This window comes from Vulpes lagopus, chromosome 14 (assembly GCF_018345385.1).
Source record: "Vulpes lagopus strain Blue_001 chromosome 14, ASM1834538v1, whole genome shotgun sequence".
NCBI classification, from domain to species: domain Eukaryota; kingdom Metazoa; phylum Chordata; class Mammalia; order Carnivora; family Canidae; genus Vulpes; species Vulpes lagopus.
Genome location: NC_054837.1, coordinates 6,022,519 through 6,040,374, shown reverse-complemented (window position 1 = coordinate 6,040,374; position 17,856 = coordinate 6,022,519). Strand labels below are relative to the sequence as shown.

The following is a 17,856-nucleotide window of genomic DNA, read 5'->3' as shown; positions in this document are numbered from 1 at the left end:
TATTCAGTGGCTGTGAACAGGGCACGTGGTTGGGTCCAGAGCCCAGTGTCACATGGTCACTGGTGGGCTGTGCTCAGGGAGGTGAGCCCCCTGATGGGTGCCACCCTTATGATGCCCTTGCAGTGGCATTCCTCTCCCATCACTCAAGCTCATCTCCCCCCCCCTTCCCTCCCCCGCAGCCGGAGCACAAACTAGTTTGTACTCAACACTAGACTTCCTTATTCCCAACTTGCATTTTTAGTGAAACGTTTTGTAGCAACTCATCCACTACATTGGTGTATGTCATTTCTCTTGATATGTATCATAAACCATTTAACTTCACAGACAACATATCTTAAATTTTTTCCTTGGCGTATAAGTTGCTTAACATGTTATTACAACAAAATTAAACATTCAGTAAATTATTGACCATTTTTGTTGATTCTCTCCCCACTGCGCCGCCGAAGTTATTGGTTCTTTTCTCTGTGCTGTATGAAGTAGAGGTTGCTGTTGTTAGAGCATTCCTTTGCATTTTCTCTTTGTGGTGTCTGATGAGAGAAGACTCTGCATGGGCTTAGTAATACCTTGCCTCAATTTGGAATAACTTGTTGGAGTTGTCCTGTCATATTTCAGATCCTGTGTCTAATAATCGGACAGGTGTTCAGGGGATCTAACTTGATTTCATGCTCCCAGTGACTCACCCTGGCTTTGGACCATGGCATGACACCAAAAGCTCCAAGAATTAAGTAGTCTAACTAGTGGTTTCTGGGCTAAGACAATGCACGATGTAGTTTCCCAGTCATTCAGCTATTTCCTTTCTCGCCGCTTCTGATCCCTTCTCCACTTGCATTTCAAAAGGCACATGACTAATTTATTATTCAAGTCCCATCTTGAACCAAGAGCCTTCAAACTTTTTTGTCCAATATGCGCAGAAAAAAAGGGTTACAGCCCCAGACAGAGGAAGGAATACTCAGAGAACTGCCACTGTGTGTCCATAGTGGTCTGGTCTTAAGGTTGGGTGGTGGGTTCATGATTGTTGATTTTAATATTATTTTTCCTGACAGATACATTAAATAAATTCTCTTTACGTATGAAATACTATATAACCAAAAAGTTTTTTTTTTTAAGTGTAAAACAGTACATGCTGTTAAATGCATCCATTGTGTTTATATTGGCAGCATTGAGTCCTGTCAGGGGCACCTGGGTGGCTCAGTGGTTGAGCATAGGCCCTTGGGCTCAGGTCAAGATCCCAGGGTCCTGGGATTGAGTCCTGCATCGGGGTCCCCGCAGGGAGTCTGCTTCTCCCTCTGCCTCTCTCTGTGTCTCTCATGAATAAACAAATAAACAAAATCTTAAAAAAAAAAAAAAAACTGAGTCATGTCAGTTTTACGATTTTAATTTTCTTGTAAAACACCTTAGATGGGTGTTTTAATAAATAGTGCTCTCTTTCTTCAACAGAGCAAAATAATTTTATTTTGAAGACACTATTTATTGACCTTTAATTTTCAGAGGGTCTTCCTATCAACATAGGCATCGATATAGTTTAGGGCTCACCCACAGAAATATTTTCTTTTGTTCTACCACAGAGAAGTATCCTCTGTTGGGGAGAATATAGAAAGTTAATGTCTGGTTATTGACAGTGACTGGCCACTTGTCCCTTCTCTTTTTTGCAGGAAAACCTCAGTGTTTACACAGAGTCTGAAACATTAGCCATCCGTACTCTGAGCTGTAAGCCCAGGCCTGTTTGGCAGCTGTGGGGATCAGACATTAAAACCCCAGGTTTGGGGTTAAACATCCATAGTTTTGAAGCTGGCTCTGACTCACCTTGACAGTTGACCTTGGGCTCAGAACCTTCATGACTCCTAGTTAACAGTGGGCTCAGTACTGCTGCGAACACCTGCCTTGCTGTGTTGTGTACATATTAAACGGGAAATAATGTGTGTACAGCGGAAGGCACTATCGTGACTAGATCCTCAGTAAATGAATTACATTGAGCAATTTTTTTTCTTGTTTTAGGTGCAATTTCAAATATATTTTCCTATAGGGACAGTGTTAAGAATGAGGTTTGAGTACAATATTAGAAATATTATTAACATTATACTTGAGATCAATCATAAGTTAAATAGGCTTCTAAAGACTGGCCAGAGAAGCCACTGTCTATGTTTTGTCTGTAGTGAAATGCATTTCAAATGCCACATAAGTTCATTGACTTCATACTTAGGAGTGAACTTTTAGAATGTAATTTATTACCAGGTTGAGGGCTGACTATTTAGATAACCTTTTGCTTGGACATAAAATGGAATTGCTTGATAGGCGGTAGGTTTTTTGGGGGCACATGAGTCCTTTTTTCTACTTCTAGGAAGTCCGCTCACCTTCTGGAGAAATTACTGCTCTTCTTGCAAATATAACCAGGTAGTTTTATTGTAGACCTGCCAAACAGAGGACCTTGACCCACCGGGTGGGCGCATGGCCCCAACTGGGACCTGTGTGAGTTTTTTCCGAGAATCTTTAAAATTATAACTATAGTATAGTCCCTTTTACTGACAGAGCCGGGATTTAAGCGGAAGAAGACAGATTTCAGAAAGGAAGAATGAAACCATCTGGTCCTGGTGGAGTTTATTTTGAGTTGATCCTAAAGCCCAGCTACCCGTATGACTCTCCTATTGCTGGGTTACTTAAGTCAACACATTCCACCTTTTATTTTTTTAATTTTTAATTATTTACTTATAATTTATTTTCTAATTTAAATTCAATCAACATATAGTGTATTATTAGCTTCAGAGGTAGAGGTCAATGATTCATCAGCCTTATATAACACCCAGTGCTCATTACATCATGTGCCCTCCTTGCTTTTACTGGCGATGCTTCAAGTGCCATTTCTGTTACCGGCAAGTTAGAAAAAGGTGACTAATTCATTTGTTTAGACTTGGAATGTTTAAGAAGTTGTGTCTTTGTCATGACAATTATCATAAATATAATTACATAGTAGGACAGTTGATTTATGACATAGCTTTTTGAGAACAATGGTAGTGTTTATGCCTATCTCATAAAAGCAGAAATATATTAATTAGCACTAATCAAAGGATACCAGTGACTGTGTGTGTGCGTGCGTGTGTGTGTGTGTGTGTGTGAGAGAGAGAGAGAGAGAGAGAGAGAGAGAGAGAAATAATGACTCTTAAAACACACTGATGGTCACTGGAGGGGAGGGGGGGGACATGAAACAGGTAATGGGCACCTGTTGTGATGAGCGCCGGGTGATTAAAATAAAACCTTTTTTAATTTTTTTTTTTAATTTTTTTTATTTATTTATGATAGTCACAGAGAGAGAGAGAGAGGCAGAGACACAGGCGGAGGGAGAAGCAGGCTCCATGCACCGGGAGCCTGATGTGGGATTCGATCCCGGGTCTCCAGGATCGCGCCCTGGGCCAAAGGCAGGCGCCAAACCGCTGCGCCACCTAGGGATCCCAATAAAACCTTTTTTAAAAAGTAAGAGAGATAATGATTCTTGATAGGACTTTGTGCTAATATAGGCATCTATAATGTTTGATTTTAAACCATATAAACAAACATATACATATGATGGTTCTAGTAGTTATAAGTTGTATTGAAGACTGCCTTTTGCTACTGTTTATAATTAGGAGCATTAGTAGGTAAGCAGGTAGATGCTCGTGGCTATACCATGTATGTTGAGAGAGACGTTTATCTTGACGGACAGATTGGCACTTTGGCAAGATGACCCAATGTGTGTGTGTGTGTGTTCCTTACTAGTAAGGGAAGATAATAAGACTGAATCCTTTTGTTTTCTTCAGTGGCTTTGTGTTGGAGAAACTGAGATTTTATGTGATGACACTCTTTCGTAAACCCTACTTCCTTTTAGGAAGTACCAATTTGTGCTCTCAGTTGTAGCATTCGGTATTGTTGGAACATGTCAGAGAGAGCAAAGAAACGCATCTGCCGCTTGAGTTCTGCCTGCCAACTGGCTTGGACAGCTATAATATCTGCTTATTCCTGATGTGTCAGCAGTTAGGAGAAACGTTTTCCCTTCTCCTTCATGGCTGTTGTAGAACTGGAGCATCAGTCACATCAACATGACTGTGTATTCAGAATCTGCCGTGTGCTGGGGATACAAAGCACAACCTCATCCTCAGAGGGACTTGTATCATCTGGCCAGAGAGAAAGGTCAGGGAGAGATCTTGAATCAAAGAGCAATGCTAAGGTTCTGTAAATCAGTTTTGAGATGGAGGTATAAAAAATAAGGTCTGTAGGCATTTGAGGAAAGGAAAGTTCTCCAAGGCTTGAGCCAGTGGGGAGGGTTCTAGGAAAAGGAAGGGTCTGGAAGGTCATGACTAGTATGAAGAGTGAGAGAAGGTCTACCTACTGCCAGGGGGTGTGGTGTGGGCCTCCACAGGAAGGTAGTGCTGTGCCCACTGCCTTAGGGGGACAGCAGGTAGATCAGTTGGGTTATTTGATGGAGAGTTCCTAAGATGGAAGATGGGGGTTGGAAAGGTGAAGGCCAGCTTTTGAATGACTGAGCAACATGGCATTGGGCGGGTGGGCTGATCGTCACTTTTTTGAACTGTACAACGATAGCCTGTACTACTGATAGTTTTGTACTTTAGGCAAAAAAGACATCTGTAAGGACGTTTTGGCAACATTGGCAACTCTGTCCTTGCTTTGGGAGCATAAGGATTATTGTAAACAACTTTCAAGTGCTTTGAGTGTTAGGATTGTAGGTAGACATATTTATGAAGCTCTTCTTCCTGGACAGAGCACCCACTCTGTGAATTTTAAGCCTGCCTGGATCCTAGGCATTAGAAACAAACTAAATTCTCTCTCTCTTTTCTGGACAGCTGCCTTTCCCTTCCTCTTTAGTGTATCTCAGTGTATCTGTATATATCTACACACATACAATTGCATTTTTCAGATTGCAGGTGATAAGTTTACTCAGTTGCTCAAATACACAACAGTTTTATATATATACAACCTTCCCATATAAAAGAGCTGCTATTCTTGGTGTAACAGCCAACATATCATCAGTTTGGCCAGTGTTAACTGCTTATAGTATTTTTGTAAACAGAAAATCACCGTTCTTAAAAATACATATTAATTTGCATGAATGTTTGAGGAAAGTTGCCCAAAAAGTGGATGTTTTCTTTTGGATCTCTACTATAAAACCATAGCTGTTCAACTGATAGAGGGAAGGTTTCTGACATGGTGGCACACTGGACTTTTGCATGTATCATGTGAGGGTGATGCTGCTTTGGGAGTAGAGAGGGGGACTTGGCAGCTGGAACAGCAGTCGGGGACACTCAGCCTCGGTGACCTGGCACGGGGGGATGAATACCTGAACCCGGAATGGGAAGAATGGTACAAATAACGGGAGATGACTAGGAGGCTGTCATCATACCGGTTGATAGTGAATGAAAGAGAGTGTGTGTGTGCTCAGATGACTCCAGAATTTAACTCAAAGCATCTAGGACAATGAGATTACCTTTATGTGAGAGTCAAGAGAGATTTTCAACCTTATCATCTAGACTATGGGCCCACTGATGCCTGTTGCTAGGAAAATTTTGAGGTAATAGGCTTATCTTGTGCCTGCCTGTTTGGACCACAAGTTGGTCCTTCAGGTGGAAGAACTTTTGGAACTCTTGAGAGAGATGAACCGGTTTACCTCGCACCGCATTCCTGGTCTCTTATGGGCACAGCTGGGATGAGGGCTGGAGCTCCTGAGTCCTGGTGCTCTGTTCTTTCCATGCTGGTTTGGAGAAAACCCCATTTTAGGAAGGGCCTTTGCTCTCACTTTAGATTTTATCTTTGGCCAGTGAGTATTTTGGAGAAATTTTGGCTTATGGAATGAGTGACCGGTTCTAAAAAAAATACGAGGAAGTTAAACTCAGGAGATTTTCTCCAAAGTTAGAAGGTTTAATTTGTTACTTTAAAAAAAAAAAAAAAAAAAACTTCCTCTGTTAAAACACTCTACTCCTATTAGCCATCAACTTCTTTTTTTTTTTTTTTTAAGATTTTTTATTTATTTATTCATGAGAGACACACACACAGAGAGAGAGAGAGAGAGAGAGAGAGAGAGAGGCAGAGGCAGAGGCAGAGGGAGAAGCAGGCTCCATGCAGGGAACCCGACATGGGACTGGATCACGGGAGTCCAGGATCATGCCCTGGGCTGAAGGTGGTGCTAAACTGCTGAGCCTCCAAGGCTGCCCTGCCCTATCAATTCGTTTCTTAACTGGTCCATAGGACACAGTAGTTCTGGAGTCTTCTGTGATTTGCCAATTCCCAGTTAACCTAAAACTCCCTTAAATATTTTTTCTACAATAAAAATGTTTATTCTATCATATAAAGTTTCCCGGCTCCCTAGCCTTGCGCTCTCTGCTCTGGGCTCCGCGCTCCTGCACCCGCTCATATAGTTTCCTTTACATACTACAATTTAAATAGTTTTTATTCTATAGTAACCCAGATAGAGTGATTTGCAGAATCTTACTTTTTTAAAAGTTGGTTTAGGGATGCCATGGTCGCTCAGTGGTTGAGCATCTGCCTTTGGCTCAGGTCGTGATCTTGGAGGTCCTAGAATCAAGTCCTGTATCAGTGAGTGTAGTTTCCCTCTGCCTGTGTCTCTGCCTTTCTCTCATGAATAAATAAAAATCTTTTTAAAAATTAAAAAATAATAGTTGGTTTACTGTGGCATAAATGAAATTGCTTCAATTTCAAACCTTTTTTTTTCATAGTAAAGTTCCTGTTGTATAATAACATTAAATCCAAGAATCCTAAACCAAAAGTTCCTTTAACTGCTTAAAGTCTACAGGACACTAAAGTACTATTTCAGCTGTAAAATTATTTGCATATTTTAACATTGAAAATAATTTTTAGGGATCCCTGGGTGGCGCAGCGGTTTAGCGCCTGCCTTTGGCCCAGGGCGCGATCCTGGAGACCCAGGATCGAATCCCACGTCGGGCTCCCTGCATGGGGCCTGCTTCTCCCTCTGCCTGTGTCTCTGCCTCTCTTTCTCTCTCTCTGTGTGTGTGACTATCATGAATCAATAAATAAAATCTTAAAAAAAAAAAATAAAAATATTTAAAAAAAATAATTTTTAAAAAGTGATAGCTGGTTTGTCCATAGTTTTGGAGATGGAACCCATCTTACAGGGGCCAAACCCAGCATGGTGTGAGCGCCCCACTGAATGTCAAGCACTGTGCCAAATGCTCCGTAGAAGCCGTTCCACGAAGTGGAAGTGTCAGGTGGGCGTTTCATCGGACGCCCTCGCTGCGGAGTTGCCTTGCCCGGTGTCGGCCGCGGTGTCCAGCTCTGACCCGCGTGTGTGGCGGTGCCAAGCCTGCGCTCCTGCACCCAGAATCGCAGCCTCGCTCACGGACTTTCTTACAGCAGTAGCACTCACCTGCACCCGCCGGTCAAGCATGTCCTGACCACTGACTCTGGCTTTGAAAGAGTTTTTAAAGAGCCTCTGCTGCGTTCTTGGAAGTTGTTAAAGGCTGAAGTTCGGGGGGAAAAAACTCTTTTAAAGGCTGTACCGGGCTCCTAAGCCTGATATAAATCAAGACAGGCAAGTTCCGCCTTAGCCGACAGTGAACACGCTTATTGGTTAGGATCCCACGGGCTGACTCATTTCTTTTTTGCTGTGTTAGAGGGCCACACCCTGCATTCCAAAAACCTCGGCTGCCCGGCCACACCCGCGGCCTCCGGCCGGAGCCTCCGGGTACGAGCCGGCGCGCCTGCCGCCCGCGGCCCCGAGCGCGGGAGCGCGGAGCCCGGAGCCCGGAGCGGAGAGCGCGGGGCCGGGAGCCGGGAGCGCGGGGCCGGGAGCGGGAGCGGGTGTCCCCGCCGCCCTCCGCCCTCCGTCCTCCTCCTCCCCGCCCGCCCGAGCCGAGGGAGCCGCGCCGACCTGCCCGCGGGGAGCGGAGACGTAAGTGTGCGCGCTGCGCGCTCGGGGCCGGGGGTGCGCCCGCCGCCCGGGGCCCTCCTGGGACGGCGGGTCGTGCCGGGGCGGGGGCCGCGCCCGCACAGGCTCTCCACGCGGAGGGCGCCCGAGACCCGAGACCCGCAGGGAGGGAGGGAGGGGTGGCATCGCACCTACGCGGGGTGTCCAGCCAGGGGCGGCGCCCGCTCCCCGCAGGCCGCCCCCCGCCGGGAGCCGCCGCCGGAGCCGGTGCTGGGCCACAAGGGCGCACGTGCTCCGTGTGCTCGCTCCACGGCCCTGCCTCCCGCGTGTGCCGGCCTCTGACGGCTCCCGTGGGCTTCGTGGAAGTGACCGCCCGACGGGAATGCGCGGGCTCGGAAGTTACACCGGAGGGAGCGGAGTAAGAACCCGGGACACCTGATGTCCATTCTTACCACCGTCCATTCTTACCACCGTCACCTTTCCTTTCCTTTTTTTTTTTTTTTAAGTAGATCAGGTATGAGTCTTTTTAAAAAAATAATAAATTTATTTTTTAATGGTGTTCAATTTGCCAACATACAGAATTACACCCAGTGCCCATCCCGTCAAGTGTCCCCCTCAGTGCCCGCCACCCAGTCACCACCACCCCCTGCCCACCTCCCCTTCCACCACCCCTAGTTCATTTCCCAGAGTTAGAGGAGTCTTCCATGTTCTGTCTCCCTTTCTGATATTTCCTACCCATTTCCGTAGATGTGAAGTCGTGCCTCTTCCTCGAGAACCTTTCCATGTAGGAAACTAGTCTGCAGAGGTGTAGAGATTTGTATGGTGGGGTCTGTTTTGGAGGGTTCTGCAGGAGGAGGGGGGGAGATGTAGGGGCAGGAGAAGCGGAATCTTGGGATTGTTCTGTTTGGGTAAAAGGACCAGCACAGGGCAACAGGCGTCACCACTGCCAGCAACGCTGTGCCGCCAGCAGCATCAGGCCGGAAGAGGAATATTGCAGCTGCCTTATGGAGTCACGAAGCGAACCACGCTGTGAACGGTCTTACTCCTCCTTTACGGAGAGAGAGCCTGATGCAGTAGTAGGCAAGATTCTAACAGAGACCATGAACTTCTTTGCAGCTGACTTTTCAGGTCTATGAAGGAAACGTGCCTAGAAAGAAATCCCTTCTAAAGGCACTAAGTAAATAACTGGATAGAATTTTTAATGAGTTACTCTTTGAACTCCTAGGAGTGCTGTTTCCAGGCTGGAAGGCTTGTTCAGCTCTGCTGCTTTGAGTTTAACTCATGAAGTGCCTCGGTGTGCATGGGAGGGACTGGGGACACCCGTTCTTTTGAGAAACAGCCTGTGGTGTTGAAATCCACTGGGGTAGTGGGAAAATCCCCCCATCGGGCTGTGAGAATGGGAAAATACTCTGTTAAATCTCTAGGATGTCTAAGATCTAAACTGATGATTAGATTTTGATTCAAGTTTTATCTAATCCTTGTGACAGAGCCAAACATTTAAGGATGTACTTTTATCAGGCAGATGCTTTGCACCCGCTACCTCATTTAATTCCTACAATAATACTGAGAGAGGGAGGTATTATTATCTTAATTTTATAGTAGAAGTGGCAGCTTTGGCAGGGTTATATAATTAAACTGGAAGACAGCGTTTGAGATTTTATTTTTCCCATGTGGCTTCAATTACTCCTAACAGCGTTAATTTTTCTGCATGAAGTGATCCAGAGAAGTTTCTTCATTTAAAGCAGATTCATTATTATTATATTATTATTATTATTATTATTATTATTATTATTATTATTATTATTATTATTTTGGTAATTTTAAAAGCTCCTTGTTGCCCTCATGCCAGGATATCAAAGTTCAAGGAATAGTGCATTTACTCTGGGAGCTCATGGTTTTCAAATATTAACTAAGCGAGCCCTGTTCTTGATGTTATTAACACACATGGCAGCCTAACGGTTGTCGACTTGGGGGTGACCTCCTTCTTTTTTTCCCCTGAAGCCCTTTTAGTTCTAGACTTGCATCTCATTCCTGCTCCTCACTCACAAAGTACAACCCAGGCATTCCCTGATCATTGAACCAAGCAGCTGGGGCCGCGGATGTCCAGCGTTGCACTGTGAGTGCACACCAGTGGGATCTTCTGTGCTACGTATATCGAAATGCTTTAAAATTGTTTATTGGCACTTAAGTTAGTGTTGAACCTCTTTGTTAAGAACTGTGAGGTCATAGACGGCACACTCTGTGGTGCTGGAACTTTTCTTGCTGGATGAAGGTGAGAAAGTCTCCGTGTGTCTTGCCAGGGGCAGCCGATACCGCAAGGGTCCATCTGCTGGGCCAGCTTTTGGGAGGTCATAATGAAAGAGAACAGTGTCACCGTCGTAGAGACTGCCATGAGCTCCAACATCTCTGCCAAAACCCGGGTGTTGCCCACACCCCACCTCATGACTGGCACCATCTATTTGACACAGAACACCCACCTACTTCCTAAAGCAAAATAAGAATGCTGTGGCCTCCTCCCTAAACCTCTCTACGTCCTAGCTGCATTATGTGACTTGAGTTCTTGAGGATGTTGAAAGCACATGCCGGTGTGATGATCAAACCACTTGGGGGTAATCTTATGAAAACCATGGAGAGGAGGAAGTGTGCCAGGCAGCTTGATTTTCAAAACTGGGGACATGGTAAATCTTGGAAACTCGATATTCAGGACTTATGTTAGTATCTAGCAGAATTGTAAATGACATTTTTGGAAAGGTGGATGGGGATCGATTTAGAAAGAGGGGTGATGACCGGTGTGCAGCATCACTCGTCTCCATCTGACCTTATTTCTTTTTTGGTAGTTACTGGACAGGTACATCAGCATTGCCACACATGATGACAGGTCTGCTTCAGCCAGACGTTTAACAGAGTGCTGCATGTTCTTTACTCAAGGTGGACGAGTGTAGGTTGGACAGCAGTATAGATGAGTGGGTTTGTGTTTGCCGTTCCACAGAGGGATGGTCAGGCTTGCTAGGTACCAGCACCGTGGGGCAGTTGATGTGGCTGGAGGTGGAAACTCCTCCAGGAGTAGACATAGAGAATTTAGAACCAGGCGGGGGACAGCCCAGGGTTCTCTGAGGCACTGTAGGCAGTGGTTAAGAACAGGGACTGGGGGGCTTCTGCGTGGCTCAGGTCATGGTCTGGACGCTCAGCCCCTCTCCCGGTCCCTCCCTCTCCTCCTGTCCCTCTCCAATCAATAAATAAAATCTTAAAAACAAAACAAAACAAAAAAAACAAGGACTCTGGCTTGACCTCCGATAGGTTATTTGAGTGCTCCCTTCCGCAGCCCCTTCATAAAGTGGCAGATAACACTGCCTCCTTATGGTCGTCGGAGATGTTGAAGGATGACAGAGGCAATCCAGGTCAAGGGCTTTACAAACCTGAAGTGTTGGTGCTAGTCTTCTGTGGTGGTTCCTCCTTTTACTGCTTTGGGCAGCATCGTGTCCGTTTCTTGGTCTGTGTGCAAATGTGGGCCCAGAACGGGGCAGTCACGTTTGGGCGAGGGTCTAGGAAGCTTGAACAGAGGTTGAAGACACGGGGGCTGCGCGTACCCCTGTGTAGAAGCTGAGGGTTGGCACTTGCATCCTGCCAGTGAGGCACAGCTGGTCCTGTTCTCAGCCCTGCACCTTGTAGCCCGTCTCACAGGTGCTTTCTCTTAAGGAGCCGTAGCTTGGTACCCTTCAGTCTCCGTCAAACTAGGCTCTGGAAGAGCTCTTTCTTGGTACCAGTACGATGGCGAACCCGTGGTGTGGGCTCAGGCGCTCAGCTAAGCTCCGCGGTGCTCTGGGGTGACAGGGAGGCGTGCTGCCGGCTTCGGCATCGGGTGGGCGGAGGCCAGGATGCTCCGGCAGGCCACAGTGCACAGGACAGGCTCCCCAGCGAGGAACTGTCCTGTCCCAACTCAGTATTGCCGATGGGGAGAAACCTCCACTTCACTCCAGTGTATGTGTCTCTGTGAAATTTGACTGCGAGTCTTTGCTTTAGCAGCATCACAGAGTAGCTTTAAGGGGATGTTTATGAAGGGCCTTTGTGAGCTAATGCGTGCTGGAATCTGCAGATGCGGGCAGCGTATATCTTTATCAGCAGCAGCGTTTGCTCTGTTCTCTAGAGGAAGACATTACCGTGCTGGGAGAGTCAGATAAGCCCGTGCTTGCATCCCAGCTGTACTGATTTAACCTGCTCTGTGATCGAGACAGGTTTCTTCATCTGTGAAAAGCCAGTCTCTGTTTCGTAAGAGTGACGGGACTCCTGTGTAAATCTTGCAGTGCCACTCAGGCACCATCGTTAGCCATTGTTTTTCAAATTAACTTTTCCTTTTTGGTCATGGGATTAACTGATGGTTGTGAAAATGTAAGCCTTGGAGAGCTGATGCATAAAGAAAGTGCACTTGTGATAGTTGCAAGATAAAGCTGAAAAGGAGGGATGCCTGGGGGGCTCAGCGGATGAGTGTCTACCTTCGGCCCAGGGCACGATCCTGAAGACCCAGGCTTGAGTCCCACGTCAGGCTCCCTGTATGGAGCCTGCTTCTCCCTCTGCCTGTGTCTCTGCATCTCTCTCTCTCTCTCTCATAACTAAAAGCTTTAAAAAAAAAAAAACCTGAAAAGGGTCTGGTTGTCAGAACTCAGGAGAGGTTCTGTCTTTGGACATGTTAAACAGTGGCCCTGCAGGGAAGGATGGGACATGCCCTGAGGGCAGAAGCACTACACAGTCCTGCTCCTCATGGGGCTGGAAGCAGCCAAGAGTAGCATCTTTGTGTTTGTGCATTGCTTCACTGGAAAAACTGGCCACCTTTGTTGTTCTTAAGCAGGGTGATTAACTCTGTTTCTTCATCCTCCTCCTCAATGGTAGGGTTTCTTCATGTATTTTCTAGTGCCTTGAGACATAAGCCACACACCCAGCCGTCTGTTCACAAGTGTCAACTTTGCAGGCTTAGCGGCTTCCTGGACCCACTCAGCCTCCCCACAAAAGACGAAGCAAAGCTTTCCTGCGATGACTCTTCCTGTCACCCCCCACTGGTGCCCCAGCCAGGGAGGTAGAGTCTGGAGCCATCCACAAGCCCCTCTGCTCTCCAGCTGTCCTGGCTGCCTGTGGCAGCGCGTAGCACATCCCTGAGATCAGCTGAAAGTTGACGCATTTGACTTCATGGTGATTTTGTTTTGTTTTGTTTTGTTTTTTCTTTGAGATGAGCCTGGGGTGGAAAGCTGGCCACGCCGTCCACTGGTCCACTGTGTGTACGCCCACCTGCTGTCTCCTCTGTAGAGGGAGGAAATGTTGCAGCTCTGTTGGTGTCCAGGAGGCGAGCAGTGAGACCCGCAGCAGTGGAAAAAAAAGTTCCCTGGCTTAGAGAGAGAGGCTCTTATGCAGGTCGGAGGATTGAAGTTTGTGAAGTTTTGAAGAAATGTTATTTTCTTACTCAGAGTCCCTGCTGCAGTGGATGGAGTCGTTGCCATCTTACGAATGCGGGAGGTGAGCCTCACGTGGGGCACGTGTCTGCGTGCCTCCACCAGCAGCCCGCCTCTGACTGGGTGTCCGGAAGGCTTTGCCCTTGGAGCCAAGGACCGATGACACACCACTCCACCAGTGGCAGCCCCAGGAGGCAGTGCGGCGGCCATAGCCTGAGTGGCTCGTGGAATAGGAATGGGGGGATCAGAAGCCACTTCTGAGAAATGTGTAACCCAGACTAAGCCCGCAGCCCTTGGAGGCCTTTGCTGAGCTAAGCTCCAGGCCACACAGACGCAAGGCGAGGCTCTAGACTCATGGTCTCTGGCTGTCCCAGTGCCGCTGGGTTTAAAACAAGTTGACGAAATACCTCAGTGGTTCTGCCGGAGTCCTGAACCAGGGACACGGAGTTGTACGCCTCAGTGGGGTCAGAAGGCAAGAGTTTGACTGTCGAGCCAGGCCAAATGTCCGGTTACCAGTAGACGAAAGAGAGGACAGACCAATGACAATTTTAGGTGGTCCCAGTGAGCATGGTTCTTGAAAGCAGATGAGATTATTTCTCCGCTGCGGGTTCATCCCTGTGGCTTTGCCTTCGCGGATGTGGGTGAGACTAGCAAGTCCATGAGCTGCTGTCCGAGTGTCGAACATCCTCGAAGGCGTCATCCACCCGGTGGAGCTCTGCACTGTTTGCTGCCAAGATCCCCGGTTGTAGACTGGTGCTGGGTCAGCACACGTTAAGATAGATTTCCTTGCGTTTTGAAACTAGAGTCCCTCCAAAAGGCCCAGGTGCATTTTAGACACAGAAGGAAGAGGAAATTGAAGATGTCACAGTAGAGTGCGAGGGTGTTGCCCTTTACCCTTGCCTGTGCGCTTGCCTCTAAACTTGGCACTTCAGGAATTCTTTGATCTGCTAAGTCTATTCAGTGGGTGTAGTTTGCCCTTTGAAGAGAGGTTGCTCCCCTCCCAGACAAGTGCGTGTGGAAAGCCCTCACTTCCTGGGAATTGCTGGTTTCCACTGTGAGTGTGGCTGGGCTGTGGGTACCCCACAAGAGCATAGACCCCTTGCCCTTTCTGACTTGGAAAAGACAACAAGTAAAACACCTGCAGGGCCTGGAGCTCAGCAAAGGTAGAGTGAGTGCAGAGCCACTCGGCTCCTCCAACAGAGTTAGCACTTGGTTCCAGGTGGTCTTCTGAAATGGCCTTTGGAGGGGAGTGTGTAGACATGGAGCCTGTGGCCGGGTGGGGGCGGGGGGGAGCTGCCCTGACTCTTGTGCAGCCTGAGGTCTGCGGGGGGAGCCTGGCCCTGGGCTGGGGCTGTCCCTGCACTTTTCAACTTTTCAAATCAGCACGGCAGAGCCCGCCCTGACCTTGCAGTGGGGTGTTGGGCCACGCGGGGACAGTGTGATTCTGTCCCCTGCCCCCTATGCGTTCCCTGATTGCTCTCTGGGCTCCGTGTGAATTGTGCTTCTTTGAACATCCCCATGAGCACGTACCATCTCCTGATCACCCTGTTGATGGATCGCAAGGTAAAGGGGCCAGAGCGCCGGAAGCACCAGCCCGAGTGCCCTTTTCTCTGATGGCTAACGCAAGAGTGATGACCATCAGACAGCTGGTACTTTCCTTTGCCTTCTAGACAATGTTGAGAAGAAAAATGAGTGTAACTGAGTGCTTATTCATGCTGGAAATGTGTTCTGCTGTGTGAGTGACTCATGTGAGCATGAGTAAAGCAAACCGGAGTCCATTGTTATAGTTACGGTGTAAACTCACCAACTCCTACCCTGCTGGTTAGCAGATCCTGTGATTCTCATTTAAATTGCACGGATTACCAACCGTCTGTAGAAGTCCCCGGTCAGAGCAGCTCCTGGCCAGAATTTCACTGAAGTTTTTCATGGTTTTGTGTCACTAAGATTCTTACAGATTTTAAATAGACAAAAGTAGAGTTTTAAATAAAAGAAGGCTACTTTTCTTTGGCTGTTGAGATAATATGCCCCAGTCTTTTGGGCATTGGGGTTCCGAAAGCCATGGTGCTTTAAAAATGTACTCACATAAGGCTGTCCTTTTAACATTCCTCTATTCACTCTGGTGTACTGAGACTTCTGCAGTTGTGACCCTGATGTTTGTAGTGCTGAGTAGTTGCTGGAGAAATACCAGTCTAGTGGCCCGGGCGCGTCCTCTTAAATCCTTAGCCTTTGCTTTCAGGAGCAGAATTCTCCAGAGAGTCAGGAGCCCGATGTCATTTACTGATCATGTCCTGGTCAAGGGTGGAGATACGGAAGTTCAAAGTGTCCAGCCCAGACAGAGGGACTGCCTCTCACAGTGTCCGCAGTGCCAGGGTGGCCAGAAGTATGTCTTAGGGAAACCAGGGAGTCGCAGGAAGACTACAGGGAAATCCTCCCGGGAGGAGAGCAGGGGCCCGGGTGGGCATTATGCCCACCGGGTGGAAGACTACGGAATCCTGTCCTCGAGCTCCACGCTCCACTGAGAGCTCCTCCCCTTCCCAGCCCTGGATTCCACACTCAGGCCTCTCCTCAGCTGCTACCATGCCCTCCGACTTCCTTCATCAGCCGCCACTGTGTTCCAGGGAGCTTTAGTGTCTGAAAATATGGTAGCTAAATTATCTGAACAAATTGTGTCTGTGTGGGTGGGGGTTGGGGGGGGGCGGCTGGGAGTCGCTGTATTCTTACACTGTGAATAGAGTCAGAGAGGCTGATGCTTCTACTCTGCGACTGTCTACACCTGCCCGTTGCCCACCAAGCACATAAAATGCCAGCAGCACCCCTTCCCTGCAGTGGGGATGACCGTGGGTCATGCTTTGCTGTCTAGAACCCTAAGCCGCTGGCCACGGGCAGACATTTACATTAAATACATGAAAATGAAGAGTTCTGTCTCTTAGTTGCACTCACTGCATTCAGGTGTTCGGTACCCTACCCTCGTGGAGTGATGTGGCTTCCACGGGTGAGGTGAGCAGGGGCATGGAGAAAGCCCGAAACCACAGGTCCTTGTGGCCTTGGGCTGGATGAACCGACGGGGGAGCCTGTGATAGGCATGCAGGGGATGAAGCCACAGAGGACATTCTGAGAGGTCAGCAGAGGGAGGTGAGATGTGCTTCTGGCAGCTTCTGCTTTCTTTGTAGGTCTTCCGCTGTGCCTCCCACTGGCTCTTTCCGGGGGGGGGGGCGGTAAAGCCAGCAGTCGGGGACAGGAAGGGCTGGGTCTTCGGGCCAACAGGCTCAGGACGGACACCGTCCGGTCTGTGAGCTGAGCTCCTCTTACATGTAGGGTCAGCTCCTGTGCCGCCCTCCTTCGGGCATGCACAGTGAAGCACTTCTTCATATGTCCGTGAGCAAGTGGCATTAACTGTGTTTCTCCAGAGATGAACTATGAACTCCTTGGGGACAGGGACTGTGTCGCATGTGACTTGGTATTCCAAGCCCCTGGCACATAGTGAGTGCATTTTTAGGAATCTAACAAATTGGTTGAAAACTCACTGAAGTGTGTTGTTTGGAAGGTTTCTTAACAGATATTTCTTCATTTTTTTAAGTTCCTATTTAAATTTCACTTAGTTAACATATGGTGTGATGTTAGTTTCAGGTATACAATATAGTGAGGCAGCACTTCCATACATCACCCCGTGCTCATCACAACAGGTGCCCTCCTTCATCCCCATCACCTGTTTACACCTCCGCCCCGACCATCAGTGTGTTGTCTACAGTAAGAGTGTTTCCTGGTTTGCCTCTATTCTTTTTTTAACCTTTGCCCATTTATTTTGTTAAAACCATGTATGAGTGAAATCATATGGTATTTGTCTTTCTCTGACTGATTTAGCATTATACTCTTTAGATCCATCTATGTCATTGCAAATGGCAAGGTTTCATTCTTTTTTATGGCTGAGTAATATTTCACCATGTATATACAACACATCTTCTTTATCCATTCATCAGTCTATGGACACCTGGCTATTTTCATAATTTGGCTGTTTGTAGCTAGTGCTGCTGTAAACATCGGGGCATATGTATCCCTTTGAATTAGTTTTTTCTTTTCTTTTCTTTTCTTTTCTTTTCTTTTCTTTTCTTTTCTTTTCTTTTCTTTCTTTCTTTTCTTTTCTTTTTTTAATTCTTTGGGTAGATACCTACTAGTGCAATTGATGGATCACAGGCTAGTCATATTTTGAACTTTTTGAGGACCCTCCATACTGTTTTCCACAGTGTTTGCACCTGTTTGCATTCCCACCAACAGTGTAAGAGGTTTCCCCTTGCGCCTCATTCTCACCAACACCTGTTGTTTATTGCGTTTTTGATTTCAGCCATTCTGAGAAGTGTGAGGTGATATCTCATTGTGGTTTTGATTTGTATTTCCCTGATAGTGAGTGATGTTGAGCATCTTTGCACATATCTGTTGGCTATCTGGGTGTCATCTTTGGAGAATGTCTGTTCATGTCTTGTGCCCATTTTTAAATTGGATTATTCATTTTTTGAGTGTTGAGTTTTATAAGTTCTT

At 47.2% G+C, this 17,856-nt stretch overlaps 1 protein-coding gene across 5 annotated transcripts in view; it reads left to right on the top strand.

Annotated features, from left to right (window-relative positions):
• Positions 1 to 17,856, top strand: part of SGMS1 (sphingomyelin synthase 1) — a 245,197-nt gene that overhangs the window by 144,165 nt on the left and 83,176 nt on the right. Inside the window, exon 7 of one of the 5 annotated variants that reach the window (XM_041728685.1) lies at positions 13,104 to 13,387. The exons of 3 other annotated variants lie outside the window; for them this stretch is intronic. The gene's annotated coding sequence lies outside the window, so the exon portion shown is untranslated. Of the gene's footprint in view, positions 1 to 7,651; positions 7,910 to 13,103; positions 13,388 to 17,856 lie in introns of those variants that run through there. One more of the 5 variants, XM_041728689.1, reaches the window with a different exon arrangement.